Source organism: Eurosta solidaginis, chromosome 2, assembly GCF_040869045.1.
Source record: "Eurosta solidaginis isolate ZX-2024a chromosome 2, ASM4086904v1, whole genome shotgun sequence".
In the NCBI taxonomy this organism is placed as follows: domain Eukaryota; kingdom Metazoa; phylum Arthropoda; class Insecta; order Diptera; family Tephritidae; genus Eurosta; species Eurosta solidaginis.
Genome location: NC_090320.1, coordinates 139,197,410 through 139,214,097, shown reverse-complemented (window position 1 = coordinate 139,214,097; position 16,688 = coordinate 139,197,410). Strand labels below are relative to the sequence as shown.

The 16,688-nt window shown below is 42.1% G+C and overlaps 1 protein-coding gene and 1 pseudogene across 1 annotated transcript in view; one reads left to right on the top strand and one right to left on the bottom strand.

Annotated features, from left to right (window-relative positions):
- The window catches only part of Apoltp (Apolipoprotein lipid transfer particle), a 2,338,027-nt gene that overhangs the window by 1,994,080 nt on the left and 327,259 nt on the right, over positions 1 to 16,688 (bottom strand). The window lies entirely within an intron of this gene.
- LOC137239795 (zinc finger protein 879-like) lies at positions 12,755 to 13,866 on the top strand (annotated as a pseudogene).

Genomic DNA, 16,688 nt, shown 5'->3' with positions numbered 1-16,688 from the left:
TGCCTTTCATCCTGATGGGGACGAGACAGCAAAAAAATTGAAGAGAAGAACGGAAGTCCGAGTCCAGTTGCCAGCGTCGAGACTAATGCGATATTAGCTTTGTTATCACAGATATCGACAAAAATGGAAACCCAGGAAACACGCATAACAGAAATGTCATCACAAATATATACAAATATGTATATAGCATCCCAACTGGAATCACAGGAGACACGTATCTCAGAGATATCGTCAGAAACAACATCCAAAATTGAAGCACAGGAGGCGCGTTTCCAAAATGTCGGCACACATTTTAGCACAGGTATCATCGAAGATCTCTGCACAACTGGAAGAGCGTATGGAAGAGAAACTAACGCAGATTCGGGAAGGGTTAGTGATCGACAAGATAAAATGGAAGCCAAGATTGATGCTTTAAAAAATCGTATGCAGGAGTTACAATTGAACCGTCCAATCACTTCAACATCTTCTCTGAAAGTAAAATCCCCAACGTTTGATGGTTCTGTTCCTTTCCAGGTATTTAAGCTCCAGTTCGAGGAGACGTCAGCAGCGAACAACTGGAATGCCGAAGATAAAGTTGCTACATTGTTCGTAGCGTTAAAAGGACCTGCTGCGGAGATCTTAAAGACTATTCCTGAGGGAGAGCGAAACAGTTATGAAGCACTGATGGCTGCTGTTGAACGACGGTATGGAAGCGAACACAGGAAACAGATCTACCAAATAGAATTGCAAAACCGCTACCAAAAAGCTAACGAGACTTTGCAGGAGTTTGCGTCGGATGTTGAGAGATTGGCTCATCTCGCAAATGTGGACACACCCGTGGAATAGTGTGGAAGTAGAAAGGCCAGATTGGGTGGACACAATGTGGACATGTTTCACGTGCGGCAACCCAGGCCACATTGCACGTCATTGAAGCACCGGTCCAATTAGTTCCAACAATGTGGGTGGACGTAAACGCAGAGCTGAAGGAGATGAGCAAATCTCTAAGTCCACTCAATCGTTAAACTAAAGCAAGTTAGCTGCAAGGGGCGACAGATGGCTCCCTCAATTGAATGCCCCATAATCTCTATCTCGCAAATTGGAAGAAGGTCAAACAATCTTACTGTCGGAGGACATGTGGATGGAAAGGAACGTTTACTGACTGTAGATACGAATGCATCTCATTACATCATTCGAGCGGATTTAATCAACAAAAAGATAAGACCATTGCATGGAGCAAGATTGCGTACAGCCACGGGAGAAATTACCACGGTTCTAGCGAAACCGTGTAATGTGAAGTAGCATGTGAAGTCGCAATTGGGAACATCACAGTAGTACACAATTTTATTGTGGCAGAGATTGTTGATTAAATCATAATTGGAGTGGACTCCTTAATCGATCAAGGCATCAGGATCGACATGCAAAGCAAGACGATGCGATATAAAACCATGGATGTGTCACTTAATTTCGGCTACGAGAGAGACTACAGCAGCAAACGAGTGCTGGTGGAAGAGACTCAGCAAATACAACCAAAATCAGAAGCAGTCTTCTGGGCAAAGGTTGATGGAGATTGTGGGACAAACAAATTGTGGGTTGTCGAAGCAGCAAACAAATCAGCACCGAACGTACTTGTAGGAAAAACCCTGGCTATGACAAAACAAGATGGACGTATGCCGGTAAGAGTACTCAATGAGTTCAAGTCACCAATCAAATTGACCAAAGGAGCTATATTGGGAAGATGCCAAGAGGCTGAAGTAGTTATTAACTGTGAACAGCTCCAGGAACACGTTTCAACTAGTAATACTGATCTTCCTAATGACATAACAGAATAGACGGAGGGGCTAGAGGAAGACAATCAGAGTAAGGCAAAACAACTGCTCCTAAAGCACGCTAACATTTTTGACCAAGATGGCCCATACCAGGCCGCACCAATCTTGTGAAATATCAAATTGACACTGGAGATCCGAGGCCGATCCGTCAAGCTCCACGTAGTGTTCCACTGGCGAAGCGGGAAGTTGTGAGTCAAATCATGCAAGAAATGAGCGACAGCGGCATCATCGAACCATCAGCTAGTCCATGGAGCTTACCGGTAGTACTTGTAAAGAAGAAGGATGGATAAATGAGGTTTTGCGTTGACTAGCGGACGTTGAATGACGTTACGAAAAAGAATAGCTACCCATTGCCAAGAATTGACGACACTCTGGACTCGCTATCTGGTAAGAAATGGTTTTCCACACTGGACTTGAAAAGCGGCTACTGGCAAGTGGAAGTAAGGAGGAAGACAAAGAGAAAACAGCCTTCAGTGTCGATGATGGTCTGTGGCAATTTCCAGTGATGCCTTTTGGACTATATAATGCACCATCTACTATTGAAAGACTCATGGATCAGGTACTGAAAGGACTACATTGGAAAACATGCTTAGTGTACCTAAACGACGTCAGCGTATTGGTAAAGAACTTCGAACAACATCTGAAGAATAGCTGATGCTGGTCTGAAACTTAGTCCCAAAAAGTGTTCTCTGTTCAAGAAGCAAGGTAGTTACTTGGGTCATAAAGTAACGACGGAGGGCATCTGCACCGCGAATGAAAAGATAGAAGCAGTGAAGGATTGGTCAAGATCACAGAATCTGCATGAATTGAGAAGTTTCCTAGGGGCCGTGCACATATTTCCGGCGATTTTTACCAAATTTGGCCGGCGTAGCCCATAGTCTCCACGAGCTAACAAGAAAGGATACAGCTTTTGAATGGAAGAAGGAGCAAGAAGTAGCTTTCCAAACATTGAAAGAGCGTTTGTACACTGCCCCAATGTTGGCATATCCGATTCCAGGAGCAACGTTTGTTCTAGATACAGATGCGAGCGGATATGCTATAGGAGGCGTTTTGTCACAACTGATTGATGGACAGGAGAAGGTAGTTGCATATTACAGCCATTCAATTGGAAAACCAGAGAGGAACTACTGCGTTACATGGAGAGAGCTGTTGGCATTGGTAGATTGCATTAAACATATTCACAAATACCTCTACGGTCAGCGATTCCGCGTCAGGACAGATCACGCAGCATTGAAATGGCTTCTTAAGTTTCGTAATCCGGAAGGGCAATTGGCACGGTGGATCGAGCGGCTACAAACCTATGACTTTTCCGTTGAGCATCGAAAAATATAGTACCCATGGAAATGCCCATTGAATGTCACAAAGACCATGTAGTTTGGAATGCAAGCACTGTTCAAAGGCCGAGGCCAAAGAAGACATTATAGATGTCCGGCTAATAACTATAACATATACGAATGAATGGGACAAGGGACAACTAAGGAAGTGTCAGCTAGAAGGTAATGATCTGTCACATGCTATGCAAGGGCTCGAACGAAACGAAAGACCAAATAGAGAGGAGATGTCAGCAGAGAGTCCCATTGCGAAGTCATATTGGGCACAGTGGAACAGTTTAGAATTGATATCCGGTTGCTTGCATTGAGTATGGGTGTTTAGGCCACCAGCCTAAATATTTTTAAAATAACTTTTAGTTCACCCTAATACGGCCCGTATACTTAACTATTACCGGTAACTGTCCTTGCACAGCCGAGAACTAATTGAGTAGGGGAAAACTCGACGAAAGTTAGCAATCGGCGGGTGCCATGGACTCTTTCTTTTTCTTTCACTTCACTTTTCTTTTGAACATCAGCAAGTGAGCTCCAGCAACCAAACCGAAGGTAAGCATTCATTGTTTCAAGTGCAAATTCCATACCATTAAGTTAAAGTGATTTCCGAAATACTTTACAATTTAATTTTTCCCCTTACTTTTGAATTATTGAATAAAGAAAGTTTGTTGTTAATTAGATTAATGAAAGTGTTGTTTTTCAATAAGTCACTAACTAGTTCCTTCTCTTTTACATTTCTTTTTTGGTGTTACGTGCGAGCGAATCCCCATCGTCCCGAATTACACGTAAACATTGGTCCTATCGCGCCAGGAAAATCGAAGTGAACACAATATTCAGCCAGCGCATTAAAAATTTAAAGTGAAAATTTTTCAACAAATTTTTTGAATCGACGGTGAAAATTTGCAAAAAAAATAAGTGGGAATTAAAAGAAATACTAGCGATCAGCCATTAATTAGCGACGAGTGGTAATAGCGAGCATTTTACATACACAGTCATCACATCATAAAGTCTGCACATCACATTATAATCGCATCATACAGTCCGCACATCATATAGTCATCGCATCATACAGTCAACACTTCATACATTCCGCACATCATACATTCAACACTTAAGCGACACAAGGTACGTTGGTTTTATTAGTTCATGCACCACCATTTTTTTTGCAATACGTGAACGTATAGAAGTGAACTTGTGATAGGCTTATAATCCGAAGTAGGTAGAAATTTCGTGTTTTTTAAACACACCAATCGCCTTTTGACTATCGGTTGACTCCCCCACCAGTGGTAAGAGTCCTCCGACACAGCTCAAGGCAGACAGGCAGTGAAAAAATTTTTTTTTCTCTCCTCACCTCCACTGCACTGTGCAACATAAGACTTAGGGATAGTCTCCTTTCATTCGGAATTTCGATAAGAAGTACACAACACCTTTATTTCCACCTGGTTGATGTTTTTTGTAAACTTGTCACGGATTCACTTCAGTTTATACACTTGTACCCAATATCCAAGCCACTGCGACTTATATACACCATTGGATGGCTAGTGGCTGGTAGGAGACACTATTTACTTACAGTCTATATAATATTATTTTCAAAACTGTGTATCAGACAAGAAAACAAATCAAAATAAATAATTTTATTACGCTTTTCACGGTCGAAGAAGTACACAATTGCATTCAATTCCTTTTTTTCTTGGAATTATAATTTGGTTTGGCACAATTAGTCCACTTAATTTTTTCATCAAATAACAATTTTGACACATTAAATTTGCATCCAAATTTCTATCTGTGTCACTCTTACAAATTTCAACAACAATACACAAACAATTAGGCACATTAAATCTTGAAACAGATTTATATCTGTGTCAATTCTTATAGTTTCGCTTTCGTTGCAAGCACAATACTCTAGAGTCATTACTTCCGCTCTCGTTCCTTAAAAGAGACAAGATATTTAAAATAATAAAAAAATGGAGACCTACATAAGAATGACAGACTCCATGGTGGAGTTTGAGCAGGAGTTCAATGCGAAGCCAATCGCTGAACAAAACAAACACACCCTTGCAATACAGCAAGAGGAGCTGAAATCACTATGGAAGAAGACAAAGTCACTTTATGAAGGTCTCCTCAACTCTACAGATATAACGAAAGAGGACCTGCAATCCATTAAGCAGAAAAATAAAAGCTGCTTCGCATGCTATATGAAATGCATGGCTACAATCGCTGCTGAAGTGGAAAAATTAGCACCACCTGCAAATGCCCCTGCCACAAAAGTGGAAACCAATCCGAATCATGGACATAAAATCCGGCTGCCCCCTTGCGATACCGATGTGTTTAAAGGTGATTACCTTTCTTGGCCGGCTTTTAGAGATATGTTCACGGCCTTATATATTCTCAACAAGGATCTGCAAGATGTTGAAAAAATTTACTACCTAAGCCAGAAAACTCAAGGGGAAGCAAAAGAAATAGTAGAAAGGTGCTCCTTGACGAATGAAGGGTTTGAAACAGCCTGGAAAAACTTAAAAGACAGGTATGAGAATAAGCGTGTCCTAGTGAACACGCAATTGAAACTTTTGTTTAATCTTACGGCAGTCGAATACGAATGCGGAACAGCAATAAAAAAATTACAACGCGAAATAAATAATTGCATATCGGCTCTTCAATGTCACAAAATCGACATTACAAACTGGGATGCAATTATAACATACTTATGTTCCACAAAGCTCCCGGAGTCCACCTTGGCGCTATGGGAACAAACCGTAGAGAAGAAAACCGACATCCCAAAATGGGAGGATATGGACAAATTCCTGTCCAGCCGTTTTCAGACTCTAGAAACTGTGTCTGACATAAAGGGTAGCAAACCATCCAAGCCGCCCAAAACTGATACGAATAGTTCAAAGGAAATGCCTACAAAACTTGGAGTTTACCAAGCCAGCGTTCCAAAAACGGCATTTAAGATGTGCAACAGTAAGGAGCACAAATTACGAAACTGCCAAAAATTCCGTAAGCTGTCCACGGCAGACAAAATAGCTTATGTGAAAAGCAACAACTGTTGTCTGAACTGCTTGTCGGCTGGGCACACAGTGACAAGATGCACGAGTCCATTCAACTGCAACTCATGTCACTCAAGGCACAACACCTTGCTCCACCTTCCGACAGCTCATCCAAAAAAAACATCAACAACGCCCCAAAGGGGCAACCAACATAACAATGATAACATACCCTCCACTTCACAACAGGCAAGGGCAAGGATGGACTCTGAAAAGAGAAAAGAAAATATTAATAGCGTCTCTTCCTGTCATGCACATACAACAAAGGGGGTATTACTAGGCACAGCACGAGTAAAAATAAACTATAATGGAGTGGATTTCACCGCGCGAGCACTTATAGACTCTGGGTCTGAATGTTCGTTTATGACAGAAAGACTCAAAAACAGAATACATCTGCCATCGAAACGATTGCACGTCCAAGTTTCAGGCATTAATAATACACCATCTGCGCAAGTGAAAGAATCCTGCTCCATAAGACTGGGTTCCCTTATAGACCCCTTAGTATGCATTGATACAGTGATCCTGGTCCTACCTCAGTTGACAGGGGACCTTCCAACATGTCAAGTTGACGCAATGACTCGACAAGAGTTCCCTGATCTTGTTCTGGCGGATAAAAGGTTCTTCGTTAACGAACCAGTGGACCTAATCCTAGGAGGCGACATTTATCCTCAAGTAATTCTAGACGGCATACGGAAGAACGTCTTAAATACGCTTCTCGCCCAAGAAACCGTCTTCGGTTGGATATTAACCGGTCGCACAGAAGCAAATCAGCCAATTAATAACCGAGTATCTTTTTCTAATGAAATCATCATCGAGAAACAATTGACTGCCTTTTGGGAACTAGAAGATATCCCTAAGAAAAGGTCCCTCACTGATGATAATGTCAATTGCGAGGCACTTTACAAAGCGACAACAAAAAGGAATACTGATGGGAAATACATCGTAGCCCTACCATTCAAGCAGGGGTTTCCAAACAGCATCATATTAGGGCCCTCTCTGAAAAGCGCTTCCTCTCAGTTTTACCGAAACGAGACGCGTCTATCGAAAACGCCAGCCCTACAAACTGAATACAACAGAGTATTAGCGGAATACGAAACACTAGAGCATATGACAAAAGTTCCCACAATTACCCCTCCCCATGCAACAAATTGCTATTTTTTGCCTCATCATGCGGTAATAAAAGAGGAGAGCACGACTACAAAAGTAAGAGTAGTTTTTAACGCATCGTGTCCCACTGCCAATGGCACTAGTTTGAATGACGTGTTATACACCGGCCCCGTACTGCAGGCCGACCTAACAATTCTGCTCCTTCGTTGGCGATTCTTCAAATATGTCTTTAATGGCGACATAGAGAAGATGTATCGCCAAATATGGGTAATGCCCAACCAAACCCAGTTTCAAAGAATAGTATTTCGCAATAATCCAGGGGATCCTATCAACGTCTATGAATTAAAGACAGTAACGTTTGGAGTTAACTGTGCTCCGTATTTGATAATAAGGACACTGCACTAACTAGCAGATGATGTAGAGACTTCATCACCCATAGCAGCCAGCATTCTGCGTACAAGCATGTACGTCGATGACGTGCTAGCAGGAGGCCACAGCATCGAGTCTACAATTAAAGCTCGGGAGGAAGTCACCCACGTACTACGGTCAGCAGGGTTTTCTTTGCGAAAGTGGACTTCGAACTGCAGCCGAATACTGAAAGGAATCCCAAAATCCCACTTGCTAAACGAAGATTTTCTGGAATTCGGGGATGCGAGTACAGTCAAAACATTAGGCATCAGATGGAACGCGCATTCTGATTATTTCTATTTTACCGCAAAACCTATCGAAAATCGTGAGGCCCTGACAAAAAGGGCAATACTTTCAGCGATCGCCAAACTCTTCGATCCTTTGGGATGGCTCGCGCCAGTCATCATAGTAGCGAAGATCATAATGCAAAACATCTGGCTGGAAGGAACTGACTGGGACGAGACAGTGTCCACGCGTACCCTAGATAAATGGCAAACCTTTATGGAGGACTACCCGGATATTAACAATATTCAGATACCAAGATGGGTAAATTTTACACTAAATGCGGACGTTGAATTACATGGGTTCTGCGACGCATCCGAAAAAGCCTATGCAGCTACAATATTTCTTAGGGCAAGGGTTAATGAGGAGGTCCACGTCAGCCTACTAATGGCGAAAACAAGAGTAGCTCCCGTAAAAACAATTTCGCTACCCAGATTGGAACTGTGTGGAGCAGTCTTGTTAGCCGAAACTTTAGAATCAGTGCGCGAAAATCTGAACTTGGGAAAATTCCATACACATCTATGGACTGACTCAACGATCGTTTTAGCGTGGATTAAAAAACCTCCCTGCTCTTGGTCAACATTTGTTGCTCATCGAGTAACCAAAATCGTAGAAAAGGTAGGGAACAGTGCCTGGCACCACGTAGAGTCTGCATCAAACCCAGCAGATTTGGCCAGCAGAGGGATGTCAGCAAAAGACCTAGTCGCAAGTTCCTTGTGGTGGCAGGGACCTTCTTGGTTACAAGAAGACAATTCAAAGTGGCCAAATCAAGGAAAGGAGTATCAGACAGATATTGAGCAAAAGCGCGTAAAAGCCTTTACCACATCAAAAATAAGTGGAAATGAGGATATCCTAGAAAGGTTTTCAGAACAGAAAGGAATCCCAAAATCCCACTTGCTAAACGAAGATTTTCTGGAATTCGTGGATGCGAGTACAGTCAAAACATTAGGCATCAGATGGAACGCGCATTCTGATTATTTCTATTTTACCGCAAAACCTATCGAAAATCGTGAGGCCCTGACAAAAAGGGCAATACTTTCAGCGATCGCCAAACTCTTCGATCCTTTGGGATGGCTCGCGCCAGTCATCATAGTAGCGAAGATCATAATGCAAAACATCTGGCTGGAAGGAACTGACTGGGACGAGACAGTGTCCACGCGTACCCTAGATAAATGGCAAACCTTTATGGAGGACTACCCGGATATTAACAATACTCAGATACCAAGATGGGTAAATTTTACACTAAATGCGGACGTTGAATTACATGGGTTCTGCGACGCATCCGAAAAAGCCTATGCAGCTACAATATTTCTTAGGGCCTTGCGGGTCATATCATATATTATAAGGTTTTCGCAAAGAACCAATACTAAAACAAAATCTTCCTTTAAAGCGGAATCGTACTTCATTTCACCCAATGAAATCCAGGCCACGACAAGTCGTTTAATAGCTCTCTACCAACGGAAGCATTATTCGGAGGAACTTTCGAGTTTGAAATCCGGGAAACTCATAGGTTCAAAGAGTGAAATCCTGCCTCTTACTCCGCTTGTCGATGAAAAGGGCATATTGAGGGTGGGCGGTCGTCTTTCAGGGGCCAAGGATCTTCCCTACAGTGAACGGCACCCGATCATGCTGCCTTATGACTGCCGGCTCACACGACTTCTTGTCCAGTTCATCCACAAAGATACCCTGCATGGTGAGAACCAACTTATGTTTCGTCGCCTACGCACAGAATATTGGATTCCTAGGGTAAAAAATATGATCCGATCGGTCATACATAATTGCAAAACCTGCACCATATTCGGCAAACGGACCCAAACCCAACTGATGGGAGATCTACCTCCAGAGCGAACCACCTTTTCCCGGGCTTTCACCAATACGGGGGTAGATTTTGCCGGACCGTTTGACATCAAATCTTATAGCGGAAGAGGATGCCGTATATCAAAGGGTTACGTCTGCCTCTTTGTCTGCTTTGCCACCAAGGCGATTCATTTAGAAGTCGCGAGTGACCTCAGTACCGCCGCCTTTTTAGCAGCTTTCGATCGGTTTGTCGCCAGGCGAGGATGTCCGAAGAACTTATACTCCGACAACGGAACAAACTTCGTCGGTGCCTCTCGAGCACTTCGATCCGAACTCAAAGCTTTCCTCGCCGATGCGCGTAACCAAACCCTATCGAAGTACTCTCACCAAACCCTTCAATGGCACTTCATACCTGCAGCCGCCCCTCATATGGGCGGACTATGGGAAGCTGGAGTCAAAAGTTTTAAAAACCACTTCAAAAAGATAGCGTTGGACTATAAATTTACTATGGAGGAGTTCAGTACCCTTCTTTGCAGAGTTGAGTCTTGTCTCAACTCGAGGCCTCTGAGCCCCTCATCCAACGACCCGTCCAGCTTGGAGCCACTCACTCCGGGACACTTCCTCATTGGCGGTCATCTACTAGCCCCACCAGAGATTGACGTCAGTGAAAATCGTGCCTCACTTGTCAACCGCTGGGAGAAGCTGAAGGCATTACCTCAAACGTTTTGCAAACGGTGGAAGTCCGAATATCTCACCGAATTGCAAAAACGCACCAAGTGGAAACACCCACAAGCCAATCTGAAACAAGGGGACCTGGTAGTCATAAAAGAGGAAAATTTACCTCCGAACGAATGGAGATTAGGACGAATAACCAAACTCCATTATGGAGCCGACAATCGAGTTCGAGTCGTCGAGTTTGATACGGCGAGAGGGCACACGACGAGACCAATAACAAAGTTGGTCTTGCTTCCTACTTGCTAGGAGAGGGTCGGAGATCTTTAATATCCCACTTCTTATTCTCCCAAATTCCTAATTCCAATTCTTTTCTAGTCAGGGTTTGACACCGAATTAGGGATCTGAAGCTTGTCTACAATTCTTATTATCCTATTACAAATTATCCAAGACCAGCAAACCCTTCATGCAACACTCCCTAGGAACAAATTTCAAAACAACGATGCGTGAGCCAATTGCTCTTTAAAATGAGTCTAGGTTTAAGAGCTTTCTTATCAGCCATGAAATTATTATACAGCAGGAGAATTTCCTGTCTGCAAACCTATATTTTATCTAAACAGTAGTACACCTTTGCAGATGGCATTGGGTTAAGATTGCCTAATGTTTACTTATAAAGGTGAATATGAGCTCAAGTGGGAACGCGTTGGTTAGGCCATATCTATATATATATAACTTAACTAATTCACCTCGGCGCAAGACTTGCTTTCAAGCGCCCATGGCCTTGCTTTGGGCATAAGTGAAATGTACGCTCCTATGTTTAGCGGAGCCATTCACACACCTCCTATTTGACGGAGTCACATTCATACAACTGCCTATGTTTTGGCATGAGTGAAATGTACGCTCCTATGTGGCGGCGGAGTCACATTCGTACAAACAAAAAATGGGGGCCAAACCAACACGTTCCCAAAATTTTACTCATAATAATAGCATATCTTCAAGATGCTCCTCTGAGACTTTCATGGCTGACAAAAAAGGTTTTTCCCTAAAATTTAAAAGCTGATAGCTTGGTGCACAAAGTTTTTTTCTCACGTGCGTGGAGCACAAAAAGTTTCCAATCATTTTTTATTTTAACTTTTATTTCAAAAAAACAAAATTACCCAGTGGGCAAAAGGAAACCTTTACGGTTTGGTATAAAAAATGATTAATGGAAACTATTGCAAGTGAAGATCTAATCACAAACAAGTTTTAGGAGAAATGATTACCAATACAAAGAGAAGCTCAAACTAAATCAACTATGTTTTCCGAACCCCAGAGACTCGTGATGTGACCTAATTAAAAACAATTTATTATAATCTCGAGGTGACAAAAGGATGTCATCCAAACACATACAGACACCCATCTGGCCGGTTAATGATTTGTATGGATAATCCCTGAACTCGTAGTAAAGCGCGACATTAAAGCGGCGACATGTGTATTTCCAGGCAAATTTTCCCCAAAAAAAGGTTTACTTGCTCCCAATTTGTTTGATTAATTATCGAACTACCACAGTGTGAGTAGTGAAAATCTACTAACTCTTGCCCCGAAACCATTTGTCCACCAAGCCCCCCCTCCCCCCCCCCCCCCACACACACACACACACATTCATTATTAGCAGAGCCCAATGCAAAATATATAACCTAAAGAGGCTGCAAGCGCATCCTGCTGTTCGACAGATTTACTCATTAACATGACGATTTCCACCAACTCCCTTGCAACTCAACTGTGCTTGGCTTGTTATTGTTATTTGATGCTCTATCGTTTAGTTTACGGCAAGCGATGACCAATTTGTCAATTAAACCTGCCTATGCATAACATAACATGGCATTGCGTTTCTAATCAACGCCTTGCAAGCCCCCTTCAGCCGCAGATCACCTAAACGTTCCCAAATATCAACGACTTTACGATGAATTAGATTTGTTGTTTTTGGGCAGGGAAAAATTTTATTTATTTATTCATTGTACACCTGAATAACATAGGAGATACTCTTTAGCCTGTCAATTTGTAAAACTTATCTGATTTAAGGCGTGCCCCGCAAACCGTGCAATGTAATGGGCAAAGATCAAGATCTACTGGCAGCGGCACGCATTGGTAATATTGCTGTTGTGGAAAAGCACTAGAACAAATTTCAAGGCTAAGTAGTGGACCACTTGCAAGCTTTCGTCGAAGTCCAGGCATACACAGCCAAGATGTCAACGGTTGTACGCCACTGTATTATGCAGGCCTTAACGGTCATAGCAACATTGTTCGACTGCTACTGGCTCAAAACGCTGCACCAGATATGCCTGACATAGGTGTATCGACTCCATCATATTTAGCAGCTTGGGCTGATCATGATGAGATAGTGAAACAACCTTTTCCGCATACACCACTGCAGCCAATCCTAATGCGCAGACAAGTTCGCCAACAGAGTACATTAATTAATCATATTAAAACACATAAAGAATCAAGCACCCCAGAACACCGCTGAACTATCAACCATGTACTAAACTGAATAATCGCAACCAGAAGTTGCCTCCAAATCAAACTATTGAGTATCAAAATCGTTCTATAACGAAAACTCTTTACACTGGCAGCTATAGTTCACCACAGGCAAATGAGCTAGTTAACCCCTATCAATGCAATGTTTGTACAAGACGTTTTCCGCAGCTAAGTACACTACAAAATCAGGAACGAACTTATATTGATCACAAACCGTATAAATGCGAAATATGCGAAAAATCATTTAGTCAAATTGCCATATTAACCAACCACAAAAAGATACATTCTGGTGAATATTATTCGCATGTGTTCCTTTTGTTCGATGCAATTTCGACAGCAGGCAACTTTAACCAAGCACATGAAGACACACACCCCAGTCGCCTGCCATGCAAACGCAATTTCCACAACAACAGCAATGGCGCCACCGCAAGGCATAAATCCCATGACTACAACTACACTCGTGTCACAAGGAGGAGAACATCCCAACTCAATAATATGGTACATCAGCAATTACAAACATATCATCCATTAGTGCATTTTCTCGATAGTAATACAACTGTAACCGTCTTGTTACGAAGGAGCCATTTAATCCTACAATTAGTCTACGTTCAAAAACGAAGCAGATAGTTTAATGTTGGAGAGTCCAGACCGCCCATTTCCATGTCTAATTTGCCGTAAGGCTTTTTCGAAACAAAGTACTTTAGCTAATCATAATCAGAAGCACACCGGTGAAAAACCTTAAAGTGCAAAGTATGCGAATCGAATTTCCGACAGTTGTCCACCTTGAATAACCACATGAAAACACATACTGGTGAAAAGCCATACAGTTGTTACTATTGCCCTAAGCAATTCCGACAGAATGGTACACTCATTAATCATGTTAGAACTCAGTGTTTAAGCAAAAATGTATAAAATAGGAATTGTGCTATACAATAATTATTAACAACTAATAGTAGTTACATACAAACATATATGACAAGATGCAAAAAAAGTAAATTGCCTACCTACAATAACACATAGTAAAGAAAAATAAAATAAATCTTCCTTTACCCCAACCAATTCTGTCACTGATTGTTGTCCGTGGGCCACGCCATGGGGTTCCATATTTTTGTGAGGTTCCAGCCGCTCCGCTGTTTTGTGTTTAGGCTTGGTAACTGCTGTTTTGATTTGTTAGTAACTGGGTTGTGCCGCGAGGGATCAAGAGTTGCATCGACCTGAAAAGAAAAAAAGAAGAGTTAAAAAATGAACAATAAAGGAATTTTTACTATCTTTACTAATATTTCCTGCTAACTTACCCACGTTTTTTCGAAAAATGGCATTTCCTCAGCCATTTGTAGGTATACGATTTTTTCCATTGATGACAAGGAGCTCAATGAATTGTCAAAGCGAGCAGTGTTGCCACTAACGTCTTATTTTTTCCCTTAAGGAGCGAATACATTTTAACCGCACATTAGTGACAAATAAACACACTTACGGTACGGTAAGCAAAATTGTCGTCACGCGATTTTCGTGACTCCTCAAATCATAACTCCGAACCTAAGTTAGGGTGGATAAATAAGCGAGTCGATACAGATACCAATACGGCAAATGTGTTTCAGACCTACAAAATTAAGGAATCAAATAATAATAGCAAATATTAAAAAACGTCCTCATACATAAACCCACTAGCCATCCATGTAGACGAAATCAATGTAATAACGCTCGATTATGTTTTTAGAATGACTCGTTTCACGGCAACTCGCGTCAAGACAGAGGAGCGCTCCAGAAATTTCTCCGTACCATGCCGCCTTTGCGCTGCAAATCACGGTGTACGATTCTGCGCACAATACCGCAGGATGTCCGCTGAAGAGATGTGGCAGGCGGTTCGCAAACATAACTACTGCATCAACTGTTTTTCCCCTTTCCACAGTCACGAGGTATGCACAAGTAAGGACAAGTGCTATCGATGCAACGAGCACCATCATACTACCCTTCACCTGGACGAAACCAAGGAATGGAGGCAAACCACAAGCGGCCTTCTCGATGACGGAGAAAGCTCAGACGGGGCCTTATCCCTGGACCTCACCGAAAGAACCAAGTCTTGGGCGCAACAAATGGATGATCGGGATGCCGAAGAAGAAGCAAGATTGGCGCCATTAGCTACCCTTCGTAGACAACAGAGCGGCTCTGAAACACGTCCTTTCCGACCGCTATTACGGCACGAACAACAACGGCAATTAGGAACCGAAGCTGTACGACCAACTGGGAGCAAGCAGAAATCACACGTCGGTGGCTCTGAAACACGTCCTGGTGATGGAGAACAACGTACGAATCCTACTTTATTTCATATTCTGTACACCCAATATATCGCTACATGTATAATCTTAGATGTAAATTCGGACTGGTTGTTTGTTCTCAGCTTGCTCGCCGCAAGGGGGCCGGCATGTTTAGGCCACCAGCCTAAATATTTTTAAAATAACTTTTAGTTCACCCTAATACGGCCCGTATACTTAACTATTACCGGTAACTGTCCTTGCACAGCCGAGAACTAATTGAGTAGGGGAAAACTCGACGAATGTTAGCAATCGGCGGGTGCCATGGACTCTTTCTTTTTCTTTCACTTCACTTTTCTTTTGAACATCAGCAAGTGAGCTCCAGCAACCAAACCGAAGGTAAGCATTCATTGTTTCAAGTGCAAATTCCATACCATTAAGTTAAAGTGATTTCTGAAATACTTTACAATTTAATTTTTCCCCTTACTTTTGAATTATTGAATAAAGAAAGTTTGTTGTTAATTAGATTAGTGAAAGTGTTGTTTTTCAATAAGTCACTAACTAGTTCCTTCTCTTTTACATTTCTTTTTTGGTGTTACGTGCGAGCGAATCCCCATCGTCCCGAATTACACGTAATCATTGCCGTTCATTATAATTTGGGGATATATGTCTCCGCCAAGTATGAGATCTACGTCTTCGTTGACGTAGAACCTCTTGTCTGCCAAAACCAAGTCTGGGAATGCCTCCATAGTTATTGCGTTGATATGGCAGGATGGAAGATTCCCAGTGAGTTTAGCTAGGACGAGAACGGGTGTAGTCAGGATGAAGCAGGCATCCACTGGTGAACGTAATTCGATGTTGGATGCCTCTTTCACCTGCGCTGACACCGCATTTGTGATGCCTGAAACCTAGGCATGTATTTTCCTCGCTGGCAAATTGATTCTGCGTTTCAGTCTTTCTGTTATAAAGGAACATTCAGACCCAGAATCAATTAATGCCCGCGCGGAGAAGTCGGTACCATTATGGTGAATATGTACGCGAGCAGTTCCTAATAGCACGCCTGTGCTGCAATTGGCATGGCAGGATTTGACATTCTGATTCGCAGAGGAAGGTGGTTGTCCCGATTCCTGTCTTTTCCTTGCCTGTGCCGAAGTTAACGGGGTTTTATCCACATCTTTGAAACATTTACATGGTTTACATAAATAGCAATCTGCTGACTTTGCATACTATTTTTACAAATGTACATATTTTTGTTTACTAGTATTTGAATAATTATGTATGTGTAGGTTAAGAAATTATGTATAAAGGAGAAAGAATTTCTTCAATAAAATTAATTATTGTCAGACATTGAAGCTGAAATTTTTCGTCTTATTAATTTTAACTTTTCATAATGCTGAAATTGAAAGAACGTTTTCAAACATGAGTTTGATTAGAAGCAAACACAGAAACAAAATGAGCTTAGTTATGTTGAATTCGCTTCTG